This window comes from Protopterus annectens, chromosome 1.part0 (assembly GCF_019279795.1).
Source record: "Protopterus annectens isolate FY-2018-M chromosome 1.part0, PAN1.0, whole genome shotgun sequence".
NCBI lineage: Eukaryota > Metazoa > Chordata > Ceratodontiformes > Protopteridae > Protopterus > Protopterus annectens.
The window spans coordinates 1766231299-1766252314 of NC_056725.1; positions in this window are offsets into that span (position 1 = coordinate 1766231299).

The following is a 21016-nucleotide window of genomic DNA, read 5'->3' on the forward strand; positions in this document are numbered from 1 at the left end:
TACTCCAGGTTGAGGGCCATGTGTCATGACTAGAGGGTCAGCCTGGCTCTCCTACTCAGCCCTCAGCACAGCCACCTTCCAGGCTGTGAAGGTGCAGTGGTGACTGCACATGGGTGGGGTCCTCAGTCCTACTGTTTCCACTAGGGGGCTCATGGACTTCCGATTTCCCAACACCCCTCCCCATTAAGGTGTTTACCCCCACATGTGACATATGCCGCCCCTTTATGCGTTTTGTTTGTCTTGTCTGTTAATCTACACAATCTACCTCCCCAAATATACCTACAATCCTTCCCCAACATCCCACTCTCACCTGTAACAAAAAAGGGCAATCTGTTCCCCAAAATAAAATCTCGCCCCATACATAGCTGTCCATTTCACACGTGTCCACTGGACACATGTAATCTGGTTTAATTGGCTTAACAACATATTATTGTTGTCCTCACCCTTCTGTCAGGGGTATGAGTGTCCAAATCTATCTTCAAATTCAGTGTATATGCACAGCTGTTGCTGTAGACAAAATGGGCAGCTATGGACCCTCCCTTCACCCTTCCTGCACATCCCTAGCTATTTTCCCTACTGTCTTTCCCTCTTTGTGCCCCTTTTTCAACAATTTCCTATCAACCCTTTTTCATTTCTTTTAAAGAAATTAGCACGGGGGTAAGTGGGAGTAAGCACCTTTAAGCAGCAGTAAGTGGATTTAACCTTGTTTGTGCGGGGGTAAGCAATGCCTACACAGATTAAGCAAATTAGAAGCTAATTGAGTATAAGAAACTGTAACCAGACGTTATTAGTGCTTACCTTCGCACAAACCTGCTTACAACTGCTTAAAAGTGCCTTAACCACTCTGTATCCAATGGCCCTTATTCTGCCCAACAACAAATAAACAGCCACTGCAAGGCTCAAACCCAGGACCCTGCACAACATAGCCAAAGTGATTTACCACTAAGCCATGTCAAATATAATAACCCTGATGTTTTTAAAACATATCATCCAGCACAGGCATTTAACAGTACAGGAAATGTATTTAAACATGTAGCTGTGTGTGTGTGTGTGTGTGTGTGTGTGTGTGTGTGTGTGTGTGTGTGTGTGTGTGTGTGTGTGTGTGTGTGTGTGTGTGTGTATATATAGAGTTATATCTAAATAGACATATCTATGTGTATATATATATATATATATATATATATATATATACTCTCTCATTTTATATATATATATATATATATATATATATATATATGCAGACATCTATATATATATATATGCAGACATCTATATATATATATATGCAGACATCTATATATATATATATGTCTACATATATATGTCTGTATAAATATATACATGTAAGTATATATATATCTATATATGCATATACAGATAGATATCTATAGATATAAAGGAGAACATAAATACATATGACCACAGGCACTGTTAATGGGGTGAGGGGGCCCAAGCTACATATGTCTTGTACGTATTGATATTACCCCCCTCCCCCACACACAGCCAAACAGGTCTGCCCTGCAATATAATGCCAACTGTTGCAAGTCCCATAACCAGGACCCGACACAACACGGGCACAAGATGTTAACAGTAATCCATTCTACCTCTATGATATCAGGCTGGTATCAATAACATATCATGCAGTACAGTCTGGCTACCATAGGGAATGTACAATGTGGAAGCAATAAACATGCCTAAGATACATACACACACATACACACACAAACACACACACACACATACACACACACACACACACACACACACACACACATATGCAGATACATACATATATATATATATATATATATATATATATATATATATATGTAACTACACATGCACACACAGAGATATGTATAGGAAGATGCATATTTAGAGGGTGCACACCATACAGAACAGCCAGCATGCCTATAGTTGCCACCTTACCAACTGGACACTGTATGAGTCACCCATACAAAAGACAATTGTTGCCTGAAACTTATACCCACAGAGAGGTCAAAGGATATAACACCACACACAGGTTTGCATACATGAGAAAGCTTTATTTGTGTACTATTACAGTTGTATATGTCATGTCATATAGCAATTTAGACTCTGAAATACATATAAACAGATGAATGCAACTCTGAAACAGATCAATTAATACAGTATTCCAGAAAGCATAACATATGTTGCTGTCCAGGCCAAGGCCTTTAAGTAGTACAACAGTAAAGACAGACTGGGCCACAGGATAACAATCAATCAACAGTAAGTAATGCAGATGTATAGTCCAGCAGCCTCTATCTACACTCTGTACACAATCCCTAGGGGGCAAAGACTTCAGTTATCTGTTACATAACAAGGCATTGACAAATAGAACAGTCTGTATGGCAGGAAGCAGTAGGCCTGCATGTACCCAAGATGAATTGTATGGTAATGTACATCCAGATACCTTAAGGCAGCTTAACCCTGATACCCCTCACATTTTGTAACAGCCTAGGTTAGTTATGGTGCATCCATAGACTGACATACAGGGGCATATACCACTGTTACATACACTGACCTCTGGACTGCATAAGGGCACACATGTATTGTGCAGATGAAGCCCACACATATATGGACCCAACACCACAATATGTGTGGGGGCCACAACAGCAGTGTAATGATGGCAGGAACATCAGCATGACATACTCACAGGCCACTACATAACACTCCCTGACTGCATGTCATATGGACAAAGCCTGGTATGTAGGAGGAGGACAGTGGCTGGAACACAGGCCCATATGTGAAATAGTGTTGTCATACACTAGGCAAGTTGCTGGTGTTACAGGATAGTCTGCAACATACCCTTAGTCAGGAATATGAAGTCAGAAACACAAATGGATGTAGCCATGTACTGACAGCACTCAACACACCACACTGCCAGTGGTATATCTGACACAAGACCTGAGTTGTGGACAGGCAAAACATAACAGGCACACCTCTGGCCATCAAGTGGATAGGCACACAGTTGAGCGCTATGCAGACAGACTGCAGTCCATGTTAAACTAGTATGTACACACAAACCCTGTAACACTGGTGGTATGCAATGCATACAACAACACTGCTCACACTCTGTTTGTAGTTCTGGAACCTCATACAAATATGTAGCTGGCCCGAGTGTGCAAGTTCTCTTGTAAGAGGTATTGCTACCTGTTGTCTGTAACACTGCTGCCCAAACACAGGAAGGATGTCCACCATACAGGGAAGGTAAAGGGACCATGCCCACATGATGTAGGGATTTATAGTAGTGTGTTGCCATGACAGTGGTAATTGGAAGTACTACACAGCATTCTGCATGCAGGTAGCAAGTGGAGGACACTGATTGGTGCAGAGGCCATCACCTGATCATCTGCATCACCTACAAAAGCCATGCTGCAATCTATTCCAAGCAGCTCAATCCATTTACTGGAGAGAGAGAGAGAGAGAGAGAGAGAGAGAGAGAGAGAGAAAAAACAGAAAACATATCCGGAACCAAAGCCAGAATCACAACTAAACCAAAAACAGAAACAAAGGAAGCAGGCTAAGGCCATAGCCAAGGAGAGAAAAAAAACTCCTACAAGACACCATCCACAGCAGACCTCATTCCCACAACAGGTATGTGAAGTATATATATTCATGTAATTGACTGTAGTACTTGGTCCATAATACTGGGGTAGATGATGTGGAATGATATATGTGTCATCAGGTGTTGCTGTTGTAATGATGTTTAGCTGAACAACTGGACATTAGAGTCTGTCCCTGTGGGTAGTGGGCCATTCCCATGATCTGTGCAGAGTGGCACTGACTGACAAGATGTAAACAACTGGACATTAGAGTCTGTCCCTGTGGGTAGTGGGCCATACCCATGATCTGTGCAGAGTGGCACTGACTGACAAGATGTAAGCCAACATAGTGTGTGTTGTGTAATGGAAAGGATGTATATTACTGTGGCAAATAGCTGGTGGTGGAAGTAATGCCATAATGATGGACACGTGGGTTCCAGAGCCCACCACTTGCAGGACACTCAGGTTAACATGTATTGTAGCATGCTGAAATGCCATAGGTGTGTAATAGGCTTACCTGCAATCTGGCCCTATATATACCCCCCTAATGTTAGGCTGTGTCCATATGTGGCACCTGTCTGTGTTGTAGCAAAGCAGAACAGTGCAGCTGTGCAGGAAGGATAGTTAGAGATGATGTCTGAATGTACCCCATATATAGATATGTATCTGTGTGTGTGTTTGTGTGTGTGTGTGTGTGTGTGTGTGTGTGTGTGTGTGTGTGTGTGTGTGTGTGTGTGTGTGTGTATATATATATATATATATATATATATATATATATATATATATATATATATGGCATTACATATGGCAATTACATATCAGATAAATTAATGTTCACTATAAAAACTTTAAAAATATTCACTCAAATGTCTAAAACTAATTATATTACCCTAAAATATTTTTTTACTTCAAAAGACATGCCATATTCACATTTTCATTAATACCAGGTGTCTGGGTGGCATTCAGCCTTAACTGCTACCTTAACTCACATATATCTAAAGGTACATCCAGTATTCTACCCTGAGGGTCCTTAACCAACTGTTGCAGTACAGAAAACTTAAAAATGTGGTCCTTATTCTCAAATATATGCCTACTCAAGGCATTAGTCATTTTGTTGTTTCTTATATCCAATAAATGTTCCTTAAACCTGTCCTTAAATCATCTACAGGTTTTGCCCACATAAAAAGCAGGGCATGACTGACATCTAGTCACATATACCACATTCTTACTGCAACAGTTAAAGTCCCTGCAATGTGTATATACAGTCCATTTAGCCTCAAATACCCTGGGGTCTCTCCTATAGTCATACAACAATTACCCATTCCACATTTAAAATTTCCCCAATTCATTTTCACAAGCCTTTTCATATATACCTATAAAGTTATTTGCTGGTGGATTGAATGTACTTGGCTTCCTTAAATTACTAACTTCTTCCTGGATTTGTGTATTAGTAAACCACATTTTGCAATTTAATTTTCGTACAAATAATTTGAGGTCAATAAGTACTTGTGCCACATTACCTCTCCTACTCAGAACAAAGGTTAAACCTTTGGATAATGAATTCACATACTCAAAGGTTAAAGGTCTACTGGAATAATTATAAATTTTAAAATCACCACTTTTATTTGTAATAATATCTGGTACTAAACATTTTATTTAACAAAGCTATTATAACATCAATGTCTTCCTGTTCATTAATACAATCCATAATAGCTTCATCCAAATGCTGTTCAGTTAAACTGGAAGCCATATCTAAACATTCATGCATTATATTGTCATTTGGCATACTAAAATCAGCAGTTAATTCACTACTATTATTTTCTGGGAACAAAGATTCATGTTGCCACCCAACAGAGGCAACGCACATTATTTATACAGTAAATGTTCGCTGTTCACCATCAAAAAATTGCATATTACACTCATTACCATTAATATTGACATGTAATGCATTACATTCTCCATTTTGGTCATTTTCCACATCAAATAACACATTACAACCTTTTATTCCATAAAACCCTTCCCCATCAGTTTCAAGAGTCTCAATAGTCATTTTGGATAGCAGTACACTACCCTCCTGCTAGCTGACATCAAAGTTTTTGAAAGGACTTACTTCTGAGCACTCAGAGTCCACGGGTTGCTTTAATTTCATTTGTAGACGTTCTGATCCCTTTAGTTCTTCAGTCTCGCCCCTTGGTGATTGTATTCCCTCTGTCCATCTCCAAAAAAATTATTTTGTTGCTGTTCCCTTCTTCCTAGGCGTTCAGAGCGCCATAATTCACCTTCATTTGGTGAATGCTGCCTTACTTCCTGATCATGATGTACTCTAGGTGATGGCATCACTTCCTGCTCTCTCCGATTCATCTGATTGGGTCTAGCATTACTGTTACCATGGTTTCCAGGGGAATATGGATACACCCGCCCTTTTACATACTCATTGAGATCTCTTTTTAGTCTATTGCATTTTCTGAGATATGTTTCCGAACAAAAAGTGTCCACTTTACTAAATATATTGTTATAGTTAGTTAAAAACCTGTCAAATAATAAATCCTTTTGAATGAATTCATTATTTTCATCCAAGGTTTTTGTTAAACTGTCTAGGGCTCGTGTGTTATGTTTTACCATAATTTCCATCAGTTCAATTCCAACCTTATTAAAAAATTCATGCAGTTCTTTAAGCATGTCTGAATTGTTTTTAGACCCATTAGGATATTTCCACATTCTCAGTCCATGTGGAACCTGTTGTAGCTCAATATTTCTTTCAAGATATGAATTCTCCATCTGCAATCTCTTGAAAAAATCAGGTCTTTTCCAAGTAAATCAAGCCGATCTACCATAGATAAATGTTTCTGTTGTTCAGCAATATTAGGGACTGAACCCTCACGAAAGTTAAACCCATTAGTTTTCCACAATGCAAGAACCACTGCTGCTCCTCTGGAATCATCCACTCTTAAACCACCAGAATTGTCCATTTCTCTGGGCTGGGTAGCCTGCGAGCCCCTAGTAGCTTGTGTTAGAGGCAAACCCAAGCTGCCAAAAATACTAGAGGCACCACTCTGCTTATCAATCAACAATTTTATATGAGTAATGTGTGTTGCTAGCTGCTGATTAATTTGTTGCAGCAGCTCCATAATGTCCTTGTTAGCTGTGGATCCTTCCATGCTGTAACGGATAAACCAAATAACAGTACCTCCGACTCCAAACCACAACAATTTTATATGAGTAGTGTGTGTTGCTAGCTGCTGATTAATTTGTTGCAGCAGCTCCATAATGTCCTTGTTAGCTGTGGATCCTTCCATGCTGTAATGGATAAACCAAATAACAGTACCTCCAACTCCAAACCACAACTGGAACCAGTGAAAAACCTTCACAGCAACTGGTAAAATCCAAAAAGCTTTATTGTACCACACACCGGTTGAGCGCTTTCTTCCCTACTGAAGGGACTTCATCAGAACAGTTTCAGTTTTACAACCCAGCCCTTTTATGTAAAGAAGCACCCAATTAACCAATTAATTATACTAAACACTTACATAAAAAAACTACAGAGATATAAAAACAAGATGCATATAACAATTATGTGTATACAACAGTTCAAAACATTACATGGCAATTACATATCAGATAAATTAATGTTCACTATAAAAACTTTAAAAATATTCACTCAGATGTCTAAAATGAATTATGTTACCCTAAAATATTTTTTAACTTCAAAAGACATGCCATATTCACATTTTTGTTAATACGAGGTGTCTGGGTGGCATTCAGCCTTAACTGCCACTTAAACTCACATATATCTAAATGTACATCCAGTATTCTACCCTGAGGGTCCTTAACCAACTGTTGCAGTACAGAAAACTTAAAAAGGTGGTCCTTATTCTCAAATATATGCCTACTCAAGGCATTAGTCATTTTGTTGTTTCTTATATCCAATAAATGTTCCTTAAACCTGTCCTTAAATCATCTACAGGTTTTGCCCAAATAAAAGCAGGGCATGACTGGCATCTAGCCACATATACCACATTCTTACTGCAACAGTTAAAGTGCCCTACAATGTGTATATACAGTCCATTTAGCCTCAAATACTCTGGGGTCTCTCCTATATTCATACAACAATTCCCCATTCCACATTTAAAATTCCCCCATTTTCTGCTAGAAATAACCACTCCTTCATTTTTTTATATATGTATATATATATATATATATATATATATATATATATATATATATATATATATATATATATATATATATATATATATATATATATATATATTTACACACACACACACACACACACACACACACACACACACACACACACACACACACACACACACACACATACACACAAACACACACACACACACACACACATATATATATATATATATATATATATGTGTGTGTGTGTGTGTGTGTGTGTCTACATATATACAAACACACACAAAAACATATATGTATGCAAATACATGTCCCCTGTATCACCACCACAGTGCTGCATGCTATGTGTGAGGGAACAGCACACATAGCAGTACACACAGATATATACAGCTGGAAGTGTGAGCACCATGAATGGGTATGTCGCATGTGCACCCCTTGTTGGGACCACATTACCCTTGTCTGTGAAGTATGGAATGGGAATATGGGGAAGGATAGCAGGTATATTTGTGGAGGTATTACAGGTTGGTAGATATAGGGGACAGCCTACAGGGGTGGTATATAACACATGTGGTGGGTAAACACCCTGGATGGTGCGTGTGTGGTCTATGATGTGGAAGCCCCATTGGCCCCCATATGGAAACAATGGGAACAAGGCCCCCAGCCATTGCTACTAACAACAGCAGTCCATGGCCCTGAAGGTGCCTGGCCTGGATGCTGAGCAGGAGTAGCATGTGGACTCTGTGAATGTGTACTGGGTGCCTCAGGGTGCTGTAGCACATCCCACAAGTGTCTGTGGAGTCCCCTATGGAAGCGACCCTGGACCTGACCTCGAGTGACAGGATCATGTCTGTGTGTGACCCCCTGGGTAGTGCTGGACCAGTAGATGAGGAGGCCCCAGGGTGGGTCCCACATGTGATGTTGCCTGGTAACATGGCCAGATGAGGTTAGAGAGGTGGTTCTGCTGGCAACTATTCCCTAAACATGCTATTCTGTCACTGTTATAGAACATATGTGGGTAGTAATAGTCCACACAATCCTGGAACATGTGCAACAGTATGTATAGATGTCCCCAACTACACAGAATGACAGATGTGCAGCAATAACATAGCAAGCATACCATATGCATATATGGAATCATAGTCACCCTGACAATGGCATGCAGGTGAAATAGTCTGTAGCAGGCCAGCAATGACAGTGTCCACACAGGGAACATGGCTACAAACACATAGCACAAAGTGTGGTACAATACAATATATGTCCCAATGGTAGGTAAGCTGTAGCCATAGCTATTGCGTTGTATGAACAGTTTGTTGTCGCTGATATGGTGGGGGAGGTGACAGAGATGTGTATTAAGAACTATGGTAACCTTGCTGTATGAGTTACTCAGGCCTGTTTCCATCTTTATGTCTTTCAGGTAAGATGCCCCATGGCTGTCTACCCGCGTATTCAGCAGCAGAAAATTAGGTTGTGTTGAACCACCTAATACAGCACTATCCTGTTATGTTCAGCCCATGAGCAGCAGGAGTGGACCACCCTGTGGAATGGTCTATGTCCACAGGGTCAATGATGGTGGCCTGCATAACCACAGTTATGAGCCGGTCCGAAATCATTGTTCTAACCTGCTTCGCAATGCCCTTCGGCATGCTGCTGCAGCCCGGGGGGAATCACCTCACAACAGGGGGGGGTCATGCCATCCATCCCCCCCGACATGATTTGCAGAGCTCCTCGCTAGCCTCATGGCACCTGCCCGCCCGCACACCCAACAACTGGCAGAGGCCATTGTGGAGGTGAGTGCTACCCATACACTGGCTGAGGAATGTGCAGGTAAGGTTTCAGAGCACATCAGTAGACCACTGGTGCGTATGCATCCACATCTGTACAGGCAGATCATGCACATGTGAGATGTCATATATATATATATATATATATATATATATATATATATATATATATATATATATATAGTTTGTTGCTGCGTAGTAGTAATAAACAGATGTGCATAAGTGGTAGTATTGTGGACTTGTAGTGTTGATATACTGTAATGCTGCACCCACCTTGTAGCAATGCCACAGATGAGGCCACTGGCATCACATCTCTCACACTCTTATGTAGGTCCCTCTAGTATAACACCAAGGCAGCAGCCTGCAGCTGGTGAGTATGGTTTATGTTGATGCTTGCCAATACACCGGGCAAGTAATGACTATGGTATATCCCATGCATTTATCCAACACACCTACCCATAATGCATGCTGTACATGTTCATGTATTGTTGCTGTTAAATGCACTGCATCACAGTGGTGACCATGATAGGGTATTGGAAGGGTATGTCAGACACCTGAAAGATAACTAACATCCTGGCATTGTGAAATGTGTCCACAGGGATGAACATAATGTTGGGACACATGGCCTCAAGTAGGGGCATGTTTGGAACAACACCCATATACAGTGCAACACCAGTGTATATACCTGTAGGACAATAGCAACTGTTGCAGAGTTACACTATGGCATAAGACATTACTGTGGTCCACATTATCAGCTGGGACTAGGCTGTAACATGTGGTGTTCAGTGTATGGGACACTGCAAAGTGACACACATGTGTAGACCTTACTTGACAAGCATCTGCAAAAAGGCTGAAAGGGGGGGATGTCAGCCTGACACACCAGTGCACTGCAGCAGGGTTCCTAAGCATGCTAAGAATTGCTGTATCTACACACAGTCCGGTTCAGGAACTGTGGCAGATGTAACCCTACCCCCTCAGCCATAGTGACGGCAGTATGTGAACACCAAGGGATGTGCACATGAGTAGACCTTGCTATCATGCAGAGTTGGAGGACATGTGTAGGGCAGACTGACCATACACTGGAAAATGCAGACGGCCCATGCTAGTATACCCCTGCCAAGAATAGTGACTGCTGTAGTACACATAACAATAGGTACAACAAAACATCATAACAGCGTGCACATATATGCACCTATGAAGTGTATGCATCATGGTCAGCATCTGCACACTTAACACATTTCTTAGATACTGCATGTGAATGTACAGGACATATGTCACATATCAGGCTCATGTATTGTTAATATATGCGGTGATGTGGTCCCATGGCAGATCAAGGAAGAATGTGTCATATCAATAAGGGTGTGTACACTCCCTATAGCCATGGTACGGCTTGACGGTTGTCAGTGTAATGGTATTGGCTTGGTCATACATGCACCACTGATGCTGTGATCTGTAAACCAGACATCAGGCATTCACAAATGACATCTGTCTACATATCATCCCAGGTATGTGCCACTGAAAAACATAGGGGCTGTGAGCATTAGAGCAGACATAACTGACACAGTAATACACATTCAGCAATGGGTTGTACACCTGTGAGGTTTGGTGCACAGTACATGGCAGGGTGCAGAACAGGTGCACAGCAATACTGTGTACATGGGTGCAGTGTTTTCCAGGGGAAGGTGTATCACCTACTAACACAGCCCATGCATCATACACATGTATACTGTTGCTAGCATGGATTGACTATGGCTACACTGCATGCTGAATACCATATGTTATGCATGTTGACAGATAGGTAATGGGAGAACTGCGTGTACTATCTTTGTGCAACCTAACTTGTGTGTGTGTGTGTGTGTGTGTGTGTGTGTGTGTGTGTGTGTGTGTGTTTGTGTATTTTGTCTGTAAGTGCAATCTGGTGGAGTGGAGGAGGGTTGATGCATGTAGGATGTGTGTGTGCATGTGTGTGTTTATGTGGGTGTCCATGTATGCACATATGTGATTGAGGGGTTGTTCATACGGCAGTACTTCCCTTTGGAATTGTGCAGTACATGGACATGGACTGACACATGAGACACCAGGAATACTTGTCTGATATGTAATCACAGGACAGCTGATAGTATAATAAGGTCTGTAGCATGGAACATGCATTGGGAGGGAAAGTGGACACCAGGTATACCCTTAATATTGCAATCAGCAGAGAGGTGAATGACAACCTACATATGCAGCATTGGGGAATTACTAGACATCACAAGGGACTGTATCCATATATTACAGTTGTCCACATGATAGGTTGATTGAGCAGCAGATCTGGCATGTATTGAGCAATACTTACACACGACACTCCAGTGTGTGACATTATGAAGTGAATGTAGTAGCCCCTAACATATAGGAGCCATGCTCACGATGACTGGACATACACAGGGTGAACACTGAATGACAGCAGTGAGGCCATCTAAAACCTACTCCACTCAGGTCAAGGAGGTAAAGGAGTAACAGGTCTTGTGTTGTGATCACTCGTCTGGGCATTTAGAGGAATGATACATTAATGAGTGGTATTAATGAGTGTATGTTGCCAAGTGTGATGCAGGATGGGGAACTTAGGTGAATAAACTTGGGACTGTCTGCAAAATCAGGGACAGGTAGGTATTAAGGTAGAGAGTGTGTGTGTGTGTGTGTGTGTGTGTGTGTGTGTGTGTGTGTGTGTGTGTGTGTGTGTGTGTGTGTGTGTGTGTGTGTGTGTGTGTGTGTGTGTGTGTGTGTGTACTCTTATGCAATGCTGTACAGGTCCTGAAGTGCATTGTTTTCCCCTACAGGTGGCGAGGTGGGTCAGGGTCCCTCCTGCATGCAATTTGATGCTGGTGTCCATACAGACACCGGTGATGATAATAGTACTGTTGAGGCACAGGTGGGGTTGTCAGGGGCCAAAACTGCACCATCGTTTGACATCCCCCTCTTAGCCACCCCAACCTTGCACACAATTACAGTGCCTATACCTACTCCATCACCACTGGCTATAGCAGAGGGAGAGTTGTTGGTTGGTGACAGTGCACAGGAGAGTGTGCTATCCATGCCTGCTGTGTCTGGTCACGGCAGGCATAGCCAGATGTCCATCAGGGCACCACATAGGCAGATGTACTGGGGTGGTCATGGTATGGCCACTGGTCATCATTCCACTGGCAGAAGCTCCACAACTGGAACCACCTGGCACATGTCTCAGACTGTCATGGGGGTGCAGGCACGTATGGAACTGTACACCAGGCAGGGCCTGAGGCTGCAGAGAGCTGCTCTCACATCTGTAAGCAACAACTTCCATGAACTGTCTGGTGCCCTCCGTGATTATACCAAGGTCATAGATAGATGGTTAGGTGAGATGGTGGGCCTCATCGACCGTGGTTTGTCCATGCTTGAACATGTGGTTGGATTGCAGCAATGTCCACGTGGATGTAGGCCAGCAACACCAACAGCTGGTGATCAACATGGGTGTGCTAGGACACCAAGGTGCTCCAGTAGTGGCAGTATCAGCCCCAGCACTGCTGAGGGAGTGTTGTCCACACCACACCACAGCAGGCCACGTGCACAGCCCAGGAGGGACCTGGTCCAGTGGACATCTGTCATCATCATTAGGGGAGAGTAACACATTGAGGCCTGTACCTGGACATGCCCATGGAACCTCTGGCAAGCACAGTCTCATGTCCATGGCCAGAGGCGGTGAACTGCACACCCTCCAGGCATGGTCTGCAGCTGTCCAAAAAACACCTGTATAAGGCAGCCACATGGCAGAACTGTGCACATGCATACCCAAACACTATACAAACACACCTAGGACAACCCCATACCTACACACACCACATCACCATGCCCATTTCAACTAATTACACCCCTCACCCACACACATGGTGTCAAACGTATGGCTCAACCTCGGTCTCTGGCAAACCAGCAACACACCCTGTGCATGTGATGAGACATGTGCCACATCCATGTCATCCATAACATTGATGTAGGGACAGGCTAATATGGTTCTGATGCACATGGTGACTGTACTACAGTGTACCAATGTACTGCAGTGTAACATGTCAGGAGTAATGTTTAATGCACACATGTCAGGTAGTGTAGCTGTCCAGCAATGATGCATTATAGCTGTTAGTAACACTGGGTGATAGTGGTCTCCATAATGTTATCCATTTGTGTCATAGGTGTACAAGCGTCAGCAAGAGGATGGTCTGCAGTCATATTCCACAAGGGGTAAGGCACTGTGGTGACATGACTGTGACATATCCGGGGTACAGTTGAACACATGTCACAGGTTTTTATAACAGTTATTGCCTGAGCCACATGGACAGGTGACCTGCTGGGACATGTATAATCAGCAACCTGATGTAGACCCATCCACATACATGCACTCTCTTACTTGGCAACACTGGGAGTAGACCCCTACCTAGGTATATAGTGCTACTGAAGTGTGTGGCTTTCATTGCACACACCACACAGCATTAAGGTGAGGTGTGTTTCAGGTTACATGTTACATGCAGAACATTCCCAGACATGTACAGTATGGTAATGGGGGATGTAATGGTTGTATATGGACAATACATAGTGTGGCATACCATCATGTACACATTAACAGACACAGAACAGACAGACACACATCTGAGAGACCTGAGTGCTAGCTAACTTGTCACTGTGTCCAATGTGTTACAGGTAGGCTGTACACAGCACATGCATAACTATGCTGGTGTGTGGTATCAGTTACCTGTATGGTTGATGGTGACAGTGATCACCATACAGTGGTACATGGAACATATACTGGCTGTACCATGGTGTAATGACAGTGAACTCAGCACCCATGTCCCACAGTGGATATTGTACTCACTGGAACCCATGATGACACTCTGACATACCCACCATCACACATTGCCCACAACTGTGAAATAACCCATTGTATATCCCAATAGTGGTACTACAGGGATATGCATCTAATGCACATGCCACAGCCATAGTAAGGAGTTGCATTGTCATGCCTTATCTATGGGCAGCAACAACATTATCTATACTACTGTGTGGCAATGCATTTTGTAATAGGAGTATGTGGCTTTGAAATGCTGTACCCTACAGAAATACAGACATGCACACATACACACACTTGCCAGGACTCAATGGGTATCCCATGCCTATTGACCCATTTGTACAACACTGTTGTGCTGGTACTGCAAGGCTCATGTAGCCATTAGGGAGAGGAGCATAACAGGGTACATGTAATTTCTGATACAGCAGCAGTCACATCTTACTATGGCAATGGGTGTTGTAGTGGTTGTGAAGGCCATCATGGTATTCCCAACTACAGGTGTACTAACACACAGACACTGCTATCCTCAGTAATGTACACGTACACATGTGTCAGTACTTGGGTGCATCGCTGAAGGTGGTCATAGGTGTGTACCTGGCTAATGTCCATGGAGGGATAGGTAGTGTACAGTGGTATCATGCCACCTGCCATGTGCCAGCAGGCAATCTATTGACAGACACCACTGTGGTGACCCTCAGGGTGAGAGTGACATGCATCAGCCACTCGTCTGGGTGCCTCCAGCAAATGGTCACTGAGGTGATCCAGTTGACATGTATGCAACATGTATTACAACACCTGGTTAGTGTCTGTGATGGAGACCTGTACACAAGCATGTTCTGTTGACTGTGGTAGTGTAGTGCAGGTACCCATGGCATGTGGTGTGTACAGTGTGTTGTCTCCTATATGTGCCAGTTATAACACAGCTAGGCAGACATGTCAGTGTCAGTCAAGCATAGGTTACCTGTACATATCAAAGTTGGATACCTGCCATCTGCACATCTGTACAGGGACTGACAGACATCAACTTGGCAAGTAGCTATGCAGTAGGATGAATGTGTTGACAGATAGACATTTGACAACAATATGTATGCCATTACTACATGTTGGAAGCTCTCACTGACATGTGCTGCACAGATGGTAGTCTACAGTTACATTCCACGTGTCAGATCATTATCCAGTAGGGGATATATACTGTGGCACAGCTCATACACCAGAAACATGCCAGTGAGGCCTCAGAGTCCATCTATGCCTGCAGGTGTGCTTGTTGTCAATACTACATTTAGCAATTTACTCTTGACTGGGAAAGCACTGTCAATAGTAGTACCACCATGATACAATACATGCCAGTGTGACAGTACACAACCTGTGTTACTACCTTTGTATGTAACACAGTCACATGGATAACAATGCCGTACAGGTCTTATATACTTGTGTGTCCCAGACATGACACTCACACCCCTTGCTACTGTAATGACAGCACATAGACACATGCATTGTACATGGCATTACATGCAGTTATTAAAGGTGTCATTACCCTGCTAAGTTATCAGACTGGAATGTGAGCACTGGTTACCAGGGCTGAGCCATGCTTAGCAGGTGTCAGCATTGCTGCAATTTAACAGCTAAGCAGATTTGCGCACTGGTAAGCGAAGCCTACACGGTATAAGTGCCCGTATGTTTAACCGTAGCTTAGCACCGCTTAGCTTCATGCAAACCCACACAAACACGCTTAAAGCTGCTCAAAACTGTCTTAACCACTCTGTATCTAACAGCCCTTGTTCTGCCCAGTAACAAACTAAACAGCCCTTGCAGGTATTGAACCCAGGACCCTGTACACTACAGTCACAACAGTTAACTATTACGCCATGACAGCTGTGAAGAGAGTTGTTGTTTTTCCAATATATCTGTCACTACACCCATTGAATAGTATTTTACAATTGCTTTGCCTTCCACAATTGTGTAGTACTTGTTATTGGTATTACTGTTGCATCACATATGTTGTAATATCTAAATATACACATATACATATGGTGATATACATCTGGGAAGGTATACACAACCGTGATGTTTCCACATGACAGGAATATGGCTATATACATATACATATGTTGATATATGTCTACATGTACATACACATATATATTCATACATATGTATCTCTACACATCTGTATAGTGCATCATATATATGGCCATTTGTAAATCTCTTTGTATATATGTATATATATATATATATGTGTGTGTGTGTGTATGTGTGTGTATATGTATATATATATATATATATATATATATATATATATATATATATATATATATATATATGTCTGCATATCCTATGTGTACAGATATACCTATTTATATTGATATATACGTAGATATCTATAACTATATGTGCATACGTATTTAATAAGATAAACCTATTTATGTTGATATATATGTAGATATGCATAACTATATATGTATATGTATCTATATATCTGCATATATTGCTGTGTATATGTATATATATATATATATATATATATATATATATATATATATATATATATATATATATATATATATATATATATATATATATATATATATATATATATATATATATATATATATATATGTACATATGTATATAGCCATATATGTATATAGATATGTATATGTGTATATATCTATATAGATATATGTATATATGTATATATATATATATATATATATATATATATATATATATATATATATATATATATATATATATATATATATATATATATATAATTTATTTATTTATTTATTTTACATTTATTGACCAGGCTAGTCTAGCTGGATATGTCCATTTTCAGTAGAGCCCAGGGAGAAAAGCTCCAATATAGGCAATAGTAACATAAGAATGCATTATATGCAATAGTAACATAAAATACAGTACATTATTTTGGATCAGAGATACTAACTTATACAGAGTAGCTTAGTAAAACTTGTGATAACATTTGATGCAATACATTATTTTAGATCAGACATACAAACTAATACTTAGTAGTTTAATAACATTTTAAGGTTGACTGCAATATAAATGTAAAAAAATATAGACAGGTAGAGATTAGTACAGAATAGGGTTAGCTCATTAGAGTAAGAAAAACTCTTGTAAAGTATTAAGAAGGAAGTGTCAGTTAATTACTAGTTGATGGTTAGCTTAGTAGTTATAAGGGTTTGTTAGCTAGAGACAAACAGAAGATAGACATAGTAAAAACAATAGAGCAGATAAATATAGGGAGAGAGAAGAAGAGGGAGAGGGATATTAGTCAGGATTAGAGCAGGGACATAGCCAGTGTGCTTTAAGATATTCTTTAAGATATTTTTTTAAACTTAGTGTGGAAGAAAGAGATGACAGTTCATAGTGAAGAAGGTTCCAGGTTTTCCCCACTGTGTTAGAGAATAATGAGTCCCCACCCTACTTGTTGGATTTCAGAGTGGAAACTAGAAGTTTATTAGCTGATCGTAGTGTTGCAAGATGCTTGTAAGAGGTAATCAGATTAGTGAGTACTGGAGTATTCTTAGGATGGTAAAGGATCTTTTGTGTAATGGTATGTTGTTGACAAAGTAGTTGATTCTGAAGTTCTAATCATCCCAGTTGTTTGAGGTTGTGACAGTGGTGGGTTCTAAATGGGGTGCCAGTGGCAAATCTGGCAATGTTATTATAGCAGGTTGCAAGTTTGCTGAGGTTGGTTTTAGATAGGTTGGTATAAATAGGTGAGGCATAGAGCAGGGTCGAGATAAGGTGGCTCTGGGTAATAGTATTGCTAGCTATTGGATGAAGGAAGGGTTTGATCCTATAAAGGGAGCCTAGATTTCTGTTGACTGATTTTATAGAAGTATTAATATGAGCATTATAGCTAAGGTTGTGGTCTATTGTAATTCCTAAGAGGTTGGTTATGGGGTCGGGAGATATGTTAGTTCCATTGTTAGAGGTTACCATAAAGTGAATTAGTGGTGACTTTTGTGTAGGAGTAAAAAGCAATAATTTCATTTTTTTGGGGTTCAGGAGGAGGCAATGTTGCATGAACCAATTTTCAACACTGTTAAATACTGTTTGGGTAAGGGTGTGGAGTGAGGATATGGAATTTGCAAAACATATTAGTGTTGAATCATCTGCATATTGTATACAGGTGGCTTGTGGAATTTTAAAATTAAAATCATTAATAAGAATTGAAAAGAGAAGAGGGCCTAAAATAGAGCCTTGAGGTACTCCAATGGTAACAGGGAGTTGTACAGATAGATTATTATCCCAGAACATTGCTTGCTGTCTGTTTTCTAAATAGGATTTAAACCATAGTAATCCCTGTGAATCAAGTGATAAGGCTTTAAGCTTATCGATGAGTAGGTGATGGTTAACCATGTCAAAGGCTTTAGAGAGGTCAATAAATAAAGCAGAGGATAGAGAGTTGTTACGGTTTTTGTTTATACAGTCAGAAAAAGATAGGAGGGCAGTGGTGGTACTGTGGAAAGGTGTAAAACCATGCTGACAGTCTGCAAGTAAGTTGTTTTGGAGGAGATGGTCAAGTAGTTATTGGTGGGTGCATTTGTCCATTATTTTTGCTATTGGAGAGAGTAAGGCTATTGGTCGAAAGTTAGAAAATTCAGTAGGGTTAAGGCCCTTAAGCAGAGGGATGATGTGGGAGACTTTCCAGATGGATGGGGATGGATCCTTCTGTAATTGTTCTATTTATAAGGATAGAAATGGGATAGGATATGGCTTTTGCTGCTATTTGCAGGTATTCAGCTGGTAAAAGGTCAGCCGAGTGGGTACAAGGTTTGAGTTTTTGAAGGAGGGAGCAAATGAGGGATGTTGGAGCCAGTTGTAAATGAAAGGAGGGAACTAGGTTAGTTGTAGAGGATAACTGGCTTTTGCTAACAGGGGGTAGTGAGTTGGCTAGAGATTGGATGGCTTCAGTAAAAAAGTTGTTAAAGGCTTCAGCAATATGCTTAGGATTATTGTGAGGGATGCCTGATGGTGCAGGTGTTTTGGAGTGCCCTGGCTGAAGGAGTTTATTAATGCCTGACCAGAACTTTTGTGGCTTGTTCTGGTGGGTTTGGTGGAGGTGAAAGTAAAAGTTTCTTTTGTCAAGTAGCATACACTTTTTGGTAGCATTTCTTAGCTGCTTAAAGTTTAGATGGTCTGTTTGGTTTTTAGAAGCTCTCCATTTGGCCCATATTTTATTATGTAGGAGAATTTTTTGCCTTGTATCATTAGTGAGCCATGGAGCAATTTTAGCCCTTATTTGGGTGGAGCGAGCTGGGGCATGGTAGTCTAGGATTTGTAGGAATTTTGTGTTGAAGTAAGACACTGCTTCATCAAGTTGAAGATATTTTAGTGGTGCCCAGTCACATGCCTTAAGTTCATTTTGGAAGCTTTCTGGGTTAAAGTATTTTTTTGAACACGAGGTTCTGAAGATATTTGGATTGGGGATGTTGATTTTTTGTTTAATTATATAGGTCAGTGAGTGGTCACTAATGTCATCTGGAAGGGTACCTGGTTTATATGTATGGGGATGGCTGTTGATAAGGATCCAGTCTAAGGTGCATTCTTTACTGTTTGGTTTATGGATTCTAGTAGGGGTAGTTATTACTTGAGAAAAGCCATATAGGTTTATGTGAGTGGTAGGATTAGGGGAGTTACAGGCAGTCCAGTCTATGTTAAAGTCGCCTAGCACTATTGTTTCCTGAGGTAGTTGGATAGAGAGGCAACTGAGGATATTTTCAAGGGTATTGATATTATTTCCAGGAGGAAGATAGGAACAAATTATATAGATAGATTTAGTTATTGATTTGAAGTTTAGCAGTAAGGGATTCAGCATTAGTATCTGAGGGTAGGTGCACATTGAAAGTTATGACTTGAAGTTCTGATTTATAAAGAATGGCTATTCCCCCACCCTTTTTTGTTTTCCAGTCATTTCTCAGAATGTTATATCCAGGAGGGGTAATTTTATGGTCCTGAGATGTAGGCTTCAGCCATGTTTCTGTAATACATAGAATGTCAAAAGAGTGCACTTCTAAGAGTGCATGAAGGTGGGTTACTTTATTGTTTAAGCTACGGATGTTGAGGTGGGCTATCAGGAGAGGGTTAGAGGGTCCTTTTGGGGTATAAGTAGTAGAGGGAGGTTGGTTCTGTGGGTCAATGGTAGTTTTATTATTGGGACCAGGGTTTGGGTGAATGTCACCATCTAGTAGGGGGTGTTGTTGAGGTCTTTGTATGACGTTTAGGATTTTATTATAGTTATTTAGAGATTTCCTGTTTTGGAAGTAAGTAATATGGGTTGGTCTGTGATACTTTGGAAGTATGTAGATAGAAGTGGAGGTTATGTTTATGTAGTTAAGGGAGTCTACTTGAGAAATTGATAGTGTTTGCTGGTGGGGATGGTGATGTTCTGTTAGTGTGTAATGTTCATAGATTGTTAGAGTATAGGGTATAGCTAGAGAAGCTAGAATAGTAATTAAGAGTAATAGGTTTATGTATCTAGTCTTATGTGTTGAGGCCATTAGGAGGAGCAGAATAAGAGTTAGAATAAAGGTGAGGAATAGAGAATGATATAAGCTATAAAATAGGTAGCAGGAGGGGAGAAAGTGGGAGAGAGGTCTAAAGTTATAATAGTGGTAGTAGGAGGGGAGAGAGTA